Below are 17,044 nucleotides of genomic sequence, written 5' to 3'. Positions count from 1 at the left end.
AGATGTAGAGATAACACTCACCATACATACAGAGTAGTGGGGTAATAAGGAGATATAGAGGTAACAGTCACCATACAGTCAGAGGAGTGGTGTAATAATGAGATGTAGAGATAACACTCACCATACAATTAGAGGAGTGGGGTAAAAAGGAGATGTAGAGATAACACTCACCATACAGTCAGAGGAGTGGGGTAATAAGGAGATGTAGAGATAACACTCACCATACACTCAGAGGAGTGGGGTAATAAGGAGATGTAGAGATAACACTCGCCATACAGTCAGAAAAGTGGGTAATAAGGAGATGTAGAGATAACACTCACCATACACACAGAGGAGTGGGGTAATAAGGAGATGTAAAGATAACACTCACCATACACACAGAGCAGTGGGGTAATAAGGAGATGTAGAGATAACACTCACCATACACACAGAGCAGTGGGGTAATAAGGTAATGTAGTGATAACATTCACCATACAATCAGAGGAGTGGGGTAATAAGGAATGTAGAGATAACACTCACCATACAATCAGAGGAGTGGTGTAATAAGGAGATGTAGAGATAACACTCACCATACAGTCAGAGGAGTGGGGTAATAAGGAGGCATAGAGATAACACTCTCCATACACACAGAGCAGTGGGGTAATAAGGAGATGTAGAGATAACACTCACCATACACACAGAGGAGTGGGGTAATAAGGAGATGTAGAGATAACACTCACCATACAGTCAGAGGAGTGGGATAATAAGGAGACATAGAGATAACACTCACCATTGACACAGAGCAGTGGAGTAATATGGAGAAGAAGAGATAACACTCACCATACACACAGAGGAGTGGGGTAATAAGAAGATGTAGATATAACACTCACCATACAATCAGAGGAGTGGGGTAATAAGGAGATGTAGAGATAACACTCACCATACACTCAGAGGAGTGGGGTAATAGTGAGATGTAGAGATAACACTCACCATACAGTCAGAGGAGTGGGGTAATAATGAGATGTAGAGATAACACTCACCATACACACAGAGTAGTGGAGTATTAAGGAGATGTAGAGATAACACTCACCATACACTTAGAGGAGTGGGGTAATAAGGAGATGTAGATATAACACTCATCATACAGTCAGAGGAGTGGTGTAATAACGAGATGTAGAGATAACACTCACCATACACTTAGAGGAGTGGGGTAATAAGGAGATGTAGAGATAACACTCACCATACAATTAGAGGAGTGGGGTAATAAGGAGATGTAGAGATAACACTCACCATACACACAGAGCAGTGGGGTAATAAGGAGATATAGAGATAACACTCACCATACAGTCAGAGGAGTGGGGTAATAAGGAGACGTAGAGATAACACTCACCATACACACAGAGGAGTGGGGTAATAAGAAGATGTAGAGATAACACTCTCCATACAATAAGAGGAGTGGGGTAATAAGGAGATGTAGAGATGACACTCACCATACACTCAGAGCAGTGGGGTAATAAGGAGATGTAGAGATAACACTCACCATACATACAGAGTAGTGGGGTAATAAGGAGATATAGAGGTAACAGTCACCATACAGTCAGAGGAGTGGTGTAATAATGAGATGTAGAGATAACACTCACCATACAATTAGAGGAGTGGGGTAAAAAGGAGATGTAGAGATAACACTCACCATACAAGTCATAGGAGTGGGGTAATAAGGAGATGTAGAGATAACACTCACCATACACTCAGAGGAGTGGGGTAATAAGGAGATGTAGAGATAACACTCGCCATACAGTCAGAAAAGTGGGGTAATAAGGAGATGTAGAGATAACACTCACCATACACACAGAGGAGTGGGGTAATAAGGAGATGTAAAGATAACACTCACCATACACACAGAGCAGTGGGGTAATAAGGAGATGTAGAGATAACACTCACCATACACACAGAGCAGTGGGGTAATAAGGTAATGTAGTGATAACATTCACCATACAATCAGAGGAGTGGGGTAATAAGGAATGTAGAGATAACACTCACCATATAATCAGAGGAGTGGTGTAATAAGGAGATGTAGAGATAACACTCACCATACAGTCAGAGGAGTGGGGTAATAAGGAGGCATAGAGATAACACTCACCATACACACAGAGCAGTGGGGTAATAAGGAGATGTAGAGATAACACTCACCATACACACATAGGAGTGGGGTAATAAGGAGATGTAGAGATAACACTCACCATACAGTCAGAGGAGTGGGATAATAAGGAGACATAGAGATAACACTCACCATTGACACAGAGCAGTGGAGTAATATGGAGATGAAGAGATAACACTCACCATACACACAGAGGAGTGGGGTAATAAGAAGATGTAGATATAACACTCACCATACAATCAGAGGAGTGGGGTAATAAGGAGATGTAGAGATAACACTCACCATACAATCAGAAGAGTGGGGTAATAAAAAGATGTAGAGATAACACTCACCATACAATCAGAGGAGTGGGGTAATAAGGAGATTTAGAGATAACACTCACCATACACTCAGAGGAGTGGGGTAATAAGGAGATGTAGAGATAACACTCACCATACACACAGAGCAGTGGATAATTAAGGTGATGTAGAGATAACACTCACCATGCAATCAGAGGAGTGGGGTAATAAGGAGATGTAGAGATAAAACTCACAATACAATCAGAGGAGTGGGGTAATAAGGAGACGTAGAGATAACACACACCATACACACAGAGCAGTGGGGTAATAAGGAGATGTAGAGATAACACTCACCATACACACAGAGCAGTGGGATAATAAGGAGATATAGAGATAACACTCACCATACAGTCAGAGGAGTGGGGTAATAAGGAGACGTAGAGATAACACTCACCATACACACAGAGGAGTGGGGTAATAAGAAGATGTAGAGATAACACTCACCATACAATAAGAGGAGTGGGGTAATAAGGAGATGTAGAGATGACACTCACCATACACTCAGAGCAGTGGGGTAATAAGGAGATGTAGAGATAACACTCACCATACATACAGAGTAGTGGGGTAATAAGGAGATATAGAGGTAACAGTCACCATACAGTCAGAGGAGTGGTGTAATAATGAGATGTAGAGATAACACTCACCATACAATTAGAGGAGTGGGGTAAAAAGGAGATGTAGAGATAACACTCACCATACAGTCAGAGGAGTGGGGTAATAAGGAGATGTAGAGATAACACTCACCATACACTCAGAGGAGTGGGGTAATAAGGAGATGTAGAGATAACACTCGCCATACAGTCAGAAAAGTGGGGTAATAAGGAGATGTAGAGATAACACTCACCATACACACAGAGGAGTGGGGTAATAAGGAGATGTAAAGATAACACTCACCATACACACAGAGCAGTGGGGTAATAAGGAGATGTAGAGATAACACTCACCATACACACAGAGCAGTGGGGTAATAAGGTAATGTAGTGATAACATTCACCATACAATCAGAGGAGTGGGGTAATAAGGAATGTAGAGATAACACTCACCATACAATCAGAGGAGTGGTGTAATAAGGAGATGTAGAGATAACACTCACCATACAGTCAGAGGAGTGGGGTAATAAGGAGGCATAGAGATAACACTCACCATACACACAGAGCAGTGGGGTAATAAGGAGATGTATAGATAACACTCACCATACACACAGAGGAGTGGGGTAATAAGGAGATGTAGAGATAACACTCACCATACAGTCAGAGGAGTGGGATAATAAGGAGACATAGAGATAACACTCACCATTGACACAGAGCAGTGGAGTAATATGGAGATGAAGAGATAACACTCACCATACACACAGAGGAGTGGGGTAATAAGAAGATGTAGATATAACACTAACCATACAATCAGAGGAGTGGGGTAATAAGGAGATGTAGAGATAACACTCACCATACACTCAGAGGAGTGGGGTAATAGTGAAATGTAGAGATAACACTCACCATACAGTCAGAGGAGTGGGGTAATAATGATATGTAGAGATAACACTCACCATACACACAGAGTAGTGGAGTATTAAGGAGATGTAGAGATAACACTCACCATACACTTAGAGGAGTGGGGTAATAAGGAGATGTAGATATAACACTCATCATACAGTCAGAGGAGTGGTGTAATAACGAGATGTAGAGATAACACTCACCGTACACTTAGAGGAGTGGGGTAATAAGGAGATGTAGAGATAACACTCACCATACAATTAGAGGAGTGGGGAAATAAGGAGATGTAGAGATAACACTCACCATACACACAGAGCAGTGGGGTAATAAGGAGATATAGAGATAACACTGACCATACAGTCAAAGGAGTGGGGTAATAAGGAGACGTAGAGATAACACTCACCATACACACAGAGGAGTGGGGTAATAAGAAGATGTAGAGATAACACTCACCATACAATAAGAGGAGTGGGGTAATAAGGAGATGTAGAGATGACACTCACCATACACTCAGAGCAGTGGGGTAATAAGGAGATGTAGAGATAACACTCACCATACATACAGAGTAGTGGGGTAATAAGGAGATATAGAGGTAACAGTCACCATACAGTCAGAGGAGTGGTGTAATAATGAGATGTAGAGATAACACTCACCATACAATTAGAGGAGTGGGGTAAAAAGGAGATGTAGAGATAACACTCACCATACAGTCAGAGGAGTGGGGTAATAAGGAGATGTAGAGATAACACTCACCATACACACAGAGGAGTGGGGTAATAAGAAGATGTAGAGATAACACTCACCATACAATAAGAGGAGTGGGGTAATAAGGAGATGTAGAGATGACACTCACCATACACTCAGAGCAGTGGGGTAATAAGGAGATGTAGAGATAACACTCACCATACATACAGAGTAGTGGGGTAATAAGGAGATATAGAGGTAACAGTCACCATACAGTCAGAGGAGTGGTGTAATAATGAGATGTAGAGATAACACTCACCATACAATTAGAGGAGTGGGGTAAAAAGGAGATGTAGAGATAACACTCACCATACAGTCAGAGGAGTGGGGTAATAAGGAGATGTAGAGATAACACTCACCATACACTCAGAGGAGTGGGGTAATAAGGAGATGTAGAGATAACACTCGCCATACAGTCAGAAAAGTGGGGTAATAAGGAGATGTAGAGATAACACTCACCATACACACAGAGGAGTGGGGTAATAAGGAGATGTAAAGATAACACTCACCATACACACAGAGCAGTGGGGTAATAAGGAGATGTAGAGATAACACTCACCATACACACAGAGCAGTGGGGTAATAAGGTAATGTAGTGATAACATTCACCATACAATCAGAGGAGTGGGGTAATAAGGAATGTAGAGATAACACTCACCATACAATCAGAGGAGTGGTGTAATAAGGAGATGTAGAGATAACACTCACCATACAGTCAGAGGAGTGGGGTAATAAGGAGGCATAGAGATAACACTCACCATACACACAGAGCAGTGGGGTAATAAGGAGATGTAGAGATAACACTCACCATACACACAGAGGAGTGGGGTAATAAGGAGATGTAGAGATAACACTCACCATACAGTCAGAGGAGTGGGATAATAAGGAGACATAGAGATAACACTCACCATTGACACAGAGCAGTGGAGTAATATGGAGATGAAGAGATAACACTCACCATACACACAGAGGAGTGGGGTAATAAGAAGATGTAGATATAACACTCACCATACAATCAGAGGAGTGGGGTAATAAGGAGATGTAGAGATAACACTCACCATACACTCAGAGGAGTGGGGTAATAGTGAAATGTAGAGATAACACTCACCATACAGTCAGAGGAGTGGGGTAATAATGAGATGTAGAGATAACACTCACCATACACACAGAGTAGTGGAGTATTAAGGAGATGTAGAGATAACACTCACCATACACTTAGAGGAGTGGGGTAATAAGGAGATGTAGATATAACACTCATCATACAGTCAGAGGAGTGGTGTAATAACGAGATGTAGAGATAACACTCACCATACACTTAGAGGAGTGGGGTAATAAGGAGATGTAGAGATAACACTCACCATACAATTAGAGGAGTGGGGTAATAAGGAGATGTAGAGATAACACTCACCATACACACAGAGCAGTGGGGTAATAAGGAGATATAGAGATAACACTCACCATACAGTCAGAGGAGTGGGGTAATAAGGAGACGTAGAGATAACACTCACCATACACACAGAGGAGTGGGGTAATAAGAAGATGTAGAGATAACACTCACCATACAATAAGAGGAGTGGGGTAATAAGGAGATGTAGAGATGACACTCACCATACACTCAGAGCAGTGGGGTAATAAGGAGATGTAGAGATAACACTCACCATACATACAGAGTAGTGGGGTAATAAGGAGATATAGAGGTAACAGTCACCATACAGTCAGAGGAGTGGTGTAATAATGAGATGTAGAGATAACACACACCATACAATTAGAGGAGTGGGGTAAAAAGGAGATGTAGAGATAACACTCACCATACAGTCAGAGGAGTGGGGTAATAAGGAGATGTAGAGATAACACTCACCATACACTCAGAGGAGTGGGGTAATAAGGAGATGTAGAGATAACACTCGCCATACAGTCAGAAAAGTGGGGTAATAAGGAGATGTAGAGATAACACTCACCATACACACAGAGGAGTGGGGTAATAAGGAGATGTAAAGATAACACTCACCATACACACAGAGCAGTGGGGTAATAAGGAGATGTAGAGATAACACTCACCATACACACAGAGCAGTGGGGTAATAAGGTAATGTAGTGATAACATTCACCATACAATCAGAGGAGTGGGGTAATAAGGAATGTAGAGATAACACTCACCATACAATCAGAGGAGTGGTGTAATAAGGAGATGTAGAGATAACACTCACCATACAGTCAGAGGAGTGGGGTAATAAGGAGGCATAGAGATAACACTCACCATACACACAGAGCAGTGGGGTAATAAGGAGATGTAGAGATAACACTCACCATACACACAGAGGAGTGGGGTAATAAGGAGATGTAGAGATAACACTCACCATACAGTCAGAGGAGTGGGATAATAAGGAGACATAGAGATAACACTCACCATTGACACAGAGCAGTGGAGTAATATGGAGATGAATAGATAACACTCACCATACACACAGAGGAGTGGGGTAATAAGAAGATGTAGATATAACACTCACCATACAATCAGAGGAGTGGGGTAATAAGGAGATGTAGAGATAACACTCACCATACACTCAGAGGAGTGGGGTAATAGTGAGATGTAGAGATAACACTCACCATACACACAGAGTAGTGGAGTATTAAGGAGATGTAGAGATAACACTCACCATACACTTAGAGGAGTGGGGTAATAAGGAGATGTAGATATAACACTCATCATACAGTCAGAGGAGTGGTGTAATAACGAGATGTAGAGATAACACTCACCATACACTTAGAGGAGTGGGGTAATAAGGAGATGTAGAGATAACACTCACCATACAATTAGAGGAGTGGGGTAATAAGGAGATGTAGAGATAACACTCACCATACAGTCAGAGGAGTGGGGTAATAAGGAGACGTAGAGATAACACTCACCATACACACAGAGGAGTGGGGTAATAAGAAGATGTAGAGATAACACTCACCATACAATAAGAGGAGTGGGGTAATAAGGAGATGTAGAGATGACACTCACCATACACTCAGAGCAGTGGGGTAATAAGGAGATGTAGAGATAACACTCACCATACACACAGAGCAGTGGGGTAATAAGGAGATGTAGAGATAACACTCACCATACAGTCAGAGGAGTGGGGTAATAAGGAGACGTAGAGATAACACTCACCATACACACAGAGGAGTGGGGTAATAAGAAGATGTAGAGATAACACTCACCATACAATAAGAGGAGTGGGGTAATAAGGAGATGTAGAGATGACACTCACCATACACTCAGATCAGTGGGGTAATAAGGAGATGTAGAGATAACACTCACCATACATACAGAGTAGTGGGGTAATAAGGAGATATAGAGGTAACAGTCACCATACAGTCAGAGGAGTGGTGTAATAATGAGATGTAGAGATAACACTCACCATACAATTAGAGGAGTGGGGTAAAAAGGAGATGTAGAGATAACACTCACCATACAGTCAGAGGAGTGGGGTAATAAGGAGATGTAGAGATAACACTCACCATACACTCAGAGGAGTGGGGTAATAAGGAGATGTAGAGATAACACTCGCCATACAGTCAGAAAAGTGGGGTAATAAGGAGATGTAGAGATAACACTCACCATACACACAGAGGAGTGGGGTAATAAGGAGATGTAAAGATAACACTCACCATACACACAGAGCAGTGGGGTAATAAGGAGATGTAGAGATAACACTCACCATACACACAGAGCAGTGGGGTAATAAGGTAATGTAGTGATAACATTCACCATACAATCAGAGGAGTGGGGTAATAAGGAATGTAGAGATAACACTCACCATACAATCAGAGGAGTGGTGTAATAAGGAGATGTAGAGATAACACTCACCATACAGTCAGAGGAGTGGGGTAATAAGGAGGCATAGAGATAACACTCTCCATACACACAGAGCAGTGGGGTAATAAGGAGATGTAGAGATAACACTCACCATACACACAGAGGAGTGGGGTAATAAGGAGATGTAGAGATAACACTCACCATACAGTCAGAGGAGTGGGATAATAAGGAGACATAGAGATAACACTCACCATTGACACAGAGCAGTGGAGTAATATGGAGAAGAAGAGATAACACTCACCATACACACAGAGGAGTGGGGTAATAAGAAGATGTAGATATAACACTCACCATACAATCAGAGGAGTGGGGTAATAAGGAGATGTAGAGATAACACTCACCATACACTCAGAGGAGTGGGGTAATAGTGAGATGTAGAGATAACACTTACCATACAGTCAGAGGAGTGGGGTAATAATGAGATGTAGAGATAACACTCACCATACACACAGAGTAGTGGAGTATTAAGGAGATGTAGAGATAACACTCACCATACACTTAGAGGAGTGGGGTAATAAGGAGATGTAGATATAACACTCATCATACAGTCAGAGGAGTGGTGTAATAACGAGATGTAGAGATAACACTCACCGTACACTTAGAGGAGTGGGGTAATAAGGAGATGTAGAGATAACACTCACCATACAATTAGAGGAGTGGGGTAATAAGGAGATGTAGAGATAACACTCACCATACAGTCAGAGGAGTGGGGTAATAAGGAGATGTAGAGATAACACTCACCATACACTCAGAGGAGTGGGGTAATAAGGAGATGTAGAGATAACACTCGCCATACAGTCAGAAAAGTGGGGTAATAAGGAGATGTAGAGATAACACTCACCATACACACAGAGCAGTGGGATAATAAGGAGATGTAGAGATAACACTCACCATACACACAGAGGAGTGGGGTAATAAGGAGATGTAGAGATAACACTCACCATACAATCAGAAGAGTGGGGTAATAAAAAGATGTAGAGATAACACTCACCATACAATCAGAGGAGTGGGGTAATAAGGAGATTTAGAGATAACACTCACCATACACTCAGAGGAGTGGGGTAATAAGGAGATGTAGAGATAACACTCACCATAAACACAGAGCAGTGGGGTATTAAGGTGATGTAGAGATAACACTCACCATGCAATCAGAGGAGTGGGGTAATAAGGAGATGTAGAGATAAAACTCACCATACAATCAGAGGAGTGGTGTAATAAGGAGATGTAGAGATAACACTCACCATACAGTCAGAGGAGTGGGGTAATAAGGAGGCATAGAGATAACACTCACCATACACACAGAGCAGTGGGGTAATAAGGAGATGTAGAGATAACACTCACCATACACACAGAGGAGTGGGGTAATAAGGAGATGTAGAGATAACACTCACCATACAGTCAGAGGAGTGGGATAATAAGGAGACATAGAGATAACACTCACCATTGACACAGAGCAGTGGAGTAATATGGAGATGAATAGATAACACTCACCATACACACAGAGGAGTGGGGTAATAAGAAGATGTAGATATAACACTCACCATACAATCAGAGGAGTGGGGTAATAAGGAGATGTAGAGATAACACTCACCATACACTCAGAGGAGTGGGGTAATAGTGAGATGTAGAGATAACACTCACCATACACACAGAGTAGTGGAGTATTAAGGAGATGTAGAGATAACACTCACCATACACTTAGAGGAGTGGGGTAATAAGGAGATGTAGATATAACACTCATCATACAGTCAGAGGAGTGGTGTAATAACGAGATGTAGAGATAACACTCACCATACACTTAGAGGAGTGGGGTAATAAGGAGATGTAGAGATAACACTCACCATACAATTAGAGGAGTGGGGTAATAAGGAGATGTAGAGATAACACTCACCATACAGTCAGAGGAGTGGGGTAATAAGGAGACGTAGAGATAACACTCACCATACACACAGAGGAGTGGGGTAATAAGAAGATGTAGAGATAACACTCACCATACAATAAGAGGAGTGGGGTAATAAGGAGATGTAGAGATGACACTCACCATACACTCAGAGCAGTGGGGTAATAAGGAGATGTAGAGATAACACTCACCATACACACAGAGCAGTGGGGTAATAAGGAGATGTAGAGATAACACTCACCATACAGTCAGAGGAGTGGGGTAATAAGGAGACGTAGAGATAACACTCACCATACACACAGAGGAGTGGGGTAATAAGAAGATGTAGAGATAACACTCACCATACAATAAGAGGAGTGGGGTAATAAGGAGATGTAGAGATGACACTCACCATACACTCAGATCAGTGGGGTAATAAGGAGATGTAGAGATAACACTCACCATACATACAGAGTAGTGGGGTAATAAGGAGATATAGAGGTAACAGTCACCATACAGTCAGAGGAGTGGTGTAATAATGAGATGTAGAGATAACACTCACCATACAATTAGAGGAGTGGGGTAAAAAGGAGATGTAGAGATAACACTCACCATACAGTCAGAGGAGTGGGGTAATAAGGAGATGTAGAGATAACACTCACCATACACTCAGAGGAGTGGGGTAATAAGGAGATGTAGAGATAACACTCGCCATACAGTCAGAAAAGTGGGGTAATAAGGAGATGTAGAGATAACACTCACCATACACACAGAGGAGTGGGGTAATAAGGAGATGTAAAGATAACACTCACCATACACACAGAGCAGTGGGGTAATAAGGAGATGTAGAGATAACACTCACCATACACACAGAGCAGTGGGGTAATAAGGTAATGTAGTGATAACATTCACCATACAATCAGAGGAGTGGGGTAATAAGGAATGTAGAGATAACACTCACCATACAATCAGAGGAGTGGTGTAATAAGGAGATGTAGAGATAACACTCACCATACAGTCAGAGGAGTGGGGTAATAAGGAGGCATAGAGATAACACTCTCCATACACACAGAGCAGTGGGGTAATAAGGAGATGTAGAGATAACACTCACCATACACACAGAGGAGTGGGGTAATAAGGAGATGTAGAGATAACACTCACCATACAGTCAGAGGAGTGGGATAATAAGGAGACATAGAGATAACACTCACCATTGACACAGAGCAGTGGAGTAATATGGAGAAGAAGAGATAACACTCACCATACACACAGAGGAGTGGGGTAATAAGAAGATGTAGATATAACACTCACCATACAATCAGAGGAGTGGGGTAATAAGGAGATGTAGAGATAACACTCACCATACACTCAGAGGAGTGGGGTAATAGTGAGATGTAGAGATAACACTCACCATACAGTCAGAGGAGTGGGGTAATAATGAGATGTAGAGATAACACTCACCATACACACAGAGTAGTGGAGTATTAAGGAGATGTAGAGATAACACTCACCATACACTTAGAGGAGTGGGGTAATAAGGAGATGTAGATATAACACTCATCATACAGTCAGAGGAGTGGTGTAATAACGAGATGTAGAGATAACACTCACCATACACTTAGAGGAGTGGGGTAATAAGGAGATGTAGAGATAACACTCACCATACAATTAGAGGAGTGGGGTAATAAGGAGATGTAGAGATAACACTCACCATACAGTCAGAGGAGTGGGGTAATAAGGAGATGTAGAGATAACACTCACCATACACTCAGAGGAGTGGGGTAATAAGGAGATGTAGAGATAACACTCGCTATACAGTCAGAAAAGTGGGGTAATAAGGAGATGTAGAGATAACACTCACCATACACACAGAGCAGTGGGATAATAAGGAGATGTAGAGATAACACTCACCATACACACAGAGGAGTGGGGTAATAAGGAGATGTAGAGATAACACTCACCATACAATCAGAAGAGTGGGGTAATAAAAAGATGTAGAGATAACACTCACCATACAATCAGAGGAGTGGGGTAATAAGGAGATTTAGAGATAACACTCACCATACACTCAGAGGAGTGGGGTAATAAGGAGATGTAGAGATAACACTCACCATAAACACAGAGCAGTGGGGTATTAAGGTGATGTAGAGATAACACTCACCATGCAATCAGAGGAGTGGGGTAATAAGGAGATGTAGAGATAAAACTCACCATACAATCAGAGGAGTGGTGTAATAAGGAGATGTAGAGATAACACTCACCATACAGTCAGAGGAGTGGGGTAATAAGGAGGCATAGAGATAACACTCACCATACACACAGAGCAGTGGGGTAATAAGGAGATGTAGAGATAACACTCACCATACACACAGAGGAGTGGGGTAATAAGGAGATGTAGAGATAACACTCACCATACAGTCAGAGGAGTGGGATAATAAGGAGACATAGAGATAACACTCACCATTGACACAGAGCAGTGGAGTAATATGGAGATGAATAGATAACACTCACCATACACACAGAGGAGTGGGGTAATAAGAAGATGTAGATATAACACTCACCATACAATCAGAGGAGTGGGGTAATAAGGAGATGTAGAGATAACACTCACCATACACTCAGAGGAGTGGGGTAATAGTGAGATGTAGAGATAACACTCACCATACACACAGAGTAGTGGAGTATTAAGGAGATGTAGAGATAACACTCACCATACACTTAGAGGAGTGGGGTAATAAGGAGATGTAGATATAACACTCATCATACAGTCAGAGGAGTGGTGTAATAACGAGATGTAGAGATAACACTCACCATACACTTAGAGGAGTGGGGTAATAAGGAGATGTAGAGATAACACTCACCATACAATTAGAGGAGTGGGGTAATAAGGAGATGTAGAGATAACACTCACCATACAGTCAGAGGAGTGGGGTAATAAGGAGACGTAGAGATAACACTCACCATACACACAGAGGAGTGGGGTAATAAGAAGATGTAGAGATAACACTCACCATACAATAAGAGGAGTGGGGTAATAAGGAGATGTAGAGATGACACTCACCATACACTCAGAGCAGTGGGGTAATAAGGAGATGTAGAGATAACACTCACCATACACACAGAGCAGTGGGGTAATAAGGAGATGTAGAGATAACACTCACCATACAGTCAGAGGAGTGGGGTAATAAGGAGACATAGAGATAACACTCACCATACACACAGAGGAGTGGGGTAATAAGAAGATGTAGAGATAACACTCACCATACAATAAGAGGAGTGGGGTAATAAGGAGATGTAGAGATGACACTCACCATACACTCAGATCAGTGGGGTAATAAGGAGATGTAGAGATAACACTCACCATACATACAGAGTAGTGGGGTAATAAGGAGATATAGAGGTAACAGTCACCATACAGTCAGAGGAGTGGTGTAATAATGAGATGTAGAGATAACACTCACCATACAATTAGAGGAGTGGGGTAAAAAGGAGATGTAGAGATAACACTCACCATACAGTCAGAGGAGTGGGGTAATAAGGAGATGTAGAGATAACACTCACCATACACTCAGAGGAGTGGGGTAATAAGGAGATGTAGAGATAACACTCGCCATACAGTCAGAAAAGTGGGGTAATAAGGAGATGTAGAGATAACACTCACCATACACACAGAGGAGTGGGGTAATAAGGAGATGTAAAGATAACACTCACCATACACACAGAGCAGTGGGGTAATAAGGAGATGTAGAGATAACACTCACCATACACACAGAGCAGTGGGGTAATAAGGTAATGTAGTGATAACATTCACCATACAATCAGAGGAGTGGGGTAATAAGGAATGTAGAGATAACACTCACCATACAATCAGAGGAGTGGTGTAATAAGGAGATGTAGAGATAACACTCACCATACAGTCAGAGGAGTGGGGTAATAAGGAGGCATAGAGATAACACTCTCCATACACACAGAGCAGTGGGGTAATAAGGAGATGTAGAGATAACACTCACCATACACACAGAGGAGTGGGGTAATAAGGAGATGTAGAGATAACACTCACCATACAGTCAGAGGAGTGGGATAATAAGGAGACATAGAGATAACACTCACCATTGACACAGAGCAGTGGAGTAATATGGAGAAGAAGAGATAACACTCACCATACACACAGAGGAGTGGGGTAATAAGAAGATGTAGATATAACACTCACCATACAATCAGAGGAGTGGGGTAATAAGGAGATGTAGAGATAACACTCACCATACACTCAGAGGAGTGGGGTAATAGTGAGATGTAGAGATAACACTCACCATACAGTCAGAGGAGTGGGGTAATAATGAGATGTAGAGATAACACTCACCATACACACAGAGTAGTGGAGTATTAAGGAGATGTAGAGATAACACTCACCATACACTTAGAGGAGTGGGGTAATAAGGAGATGTAGATATAACACTCATCATACAGTCAGAGGAGTGGTGTAATAACGAGATGTAGAGATAACACTCACCATACACTTAGAGGAGTGGGGTAATAAGGAGATGTAGAGATAACACTCACCATACAATTAGAGGAGTGGGGTAATAAGGAGATGTAGAGATAACACTCACCATACAGTCAGAGGAGTGGGGTAATAAGGAGATGTAGAGATAACACTCACCATACACTCAGAGGAGTGGGGTAATAAGGAGATGTAGAGATAACACTCGCCATACAGTCAGAAAAGTGGGGTAATAAGGAGATGTAGAGATAACACTCACCATACACACAGAGCAGTGGGATAATAAGGAGATGTAGAGATAACACTCACCATACACACAGAGGAGTGGGGTAATAAGGAGATGTAGAGATAACACTCACCATACAATCAGAAGAGTGGGGTAATAAAAAGATGTAGAGATAACACTCACCATACAATCAGAGGAGTGGGGTAATAAGGAGATTTAGAGATAACACTCACCATACACTCAGAGGAGTGGGGTAATAAGGAGATGTAGAGATAACACTCACCATAAACACAGAGCAGTGGGGTATTAAGGTGATGTAGAGATAACACTCACCATGCAATCAGAGGAGTGGGGTAATAAGGAGATGTAGAGATAAAACTCACCATACAATCAGAGGAGTGGTGTAATAAGGAGATGTAGAGATAACACTCACCATACAGTCAGAGGAGTGGGGTAATAAGGAGGCATAGAGATAACACTCACCATACACACAGAGCAGTGGGGTAATAAGGAGATGTAGAGATAACACTCACCATACACACAGAGGAGTGGGGTAATAAGGAGATGTAGAGATAACACTCACCATACAGTCAGAGGAGTGGGATAATAAGGAGACATAGAGATAACACTCACCATTGACACAGAGCAGTGGAGTAATATGGAGATGAATAGATAACACTCACCATACACACAGAGGAGTGGGGTAATAAGAAGATGTAGATATAACACTCACCATACAATCAGAGGAGTGGGGTAATAAGGAGATGTAGAGATAACACTCACCATACACTCAGAGGAGTGGGGTAATAGTGAGATGTAGAGATAACACTCACCATACACACAGAGTAGTGGAGTATTAAGGAGATGTAGAGATAACACTCACCATACACTTAGAGGAGTGGGGTAATAAGGAGATGTAGATATAACACTCATCATACAGTCAGAGGAGTGGTGTAATAACGAGATGTAGAGATAACACTCACCATACACTTAGAGGAGTGGGGTAATAAGGAGATGTAGAGATAACACTCACCATACAATTAGAGGAGTGGGGTAATAAGGAGATGTAGAGATAACACTCACCATACAGTCAGAGGAGTGGGGTAATAAGGAGACGTAGAGATAACACTCACCATACACACAGAGGAGTGGGGTAATAAGAAGATGTAGAGATAACACTCACCATACAATAAGAGGAGTGGGGTAATAAGGAGATGTAGAGATGACACTCACCATACACTCAGAGCAGTGGGGTAATAAGGAGATGTAGAGATAACACTCACCATACACACAGAGCAGTGGGGTAATAAGGAGATGTAGAGATAACACTCACCATACAGTCAGAGGAGTGGGGTAATAAGGAGACGTAGAGATAACACTCACCATACACACAGAGGAGTGGGGTAATAAGAAGATGTAGAGATAACACTCACCATACAATAAGAGGAGTGGGGTAATAAGGAGATGTAGAGATGACACTCACCATACACTCAGATCAGTGGGGTAATAAGGAGATGTAGAGATAACACTCACCATACATACAGAGTAGTGGGGTAATAAGGAGATATAGAGGTAACAGTCACCATACAGTCAGAGGAGTGGTGTAATAATGAGATGTAGAGATAACACTCACCATACAATTAGAGGAGTGGGGTAAAAAGGAGATGTAGAGATAACACTCACCATACAGTCAGAGGAGTGGGGTAATAAGGAGATGTAGAGATAACACTCACCATACACTCAGAGGAGTGGGGTAATAAGGAGATGTAGAGATAACACTCGCCATACAGTCAGAAAAGTGGGGTAATAAGGAGATGTAGAGATAACACTCACCATACACACAGAGGAGTGGGGTAATAAGGAG

Source organism: Taudactylus pleione, unplaced genomic scaffold (assembly GCF_031769625.1).
Source record: "Taudactylus pleione unplaced genomic scaffold, aTauple2 ptg001106l, whole genome shotgun sequence".
In the NCBI taxonomy this organism is placed as follows: Eukaryota; Metazoa; Chordata; class Amphibia; order Anura; family Myobatrachidae; genus Taudactylus; species Taudactylus pleione.
This window is presented reverse-complemented; position numbering follows the sequence as displayed.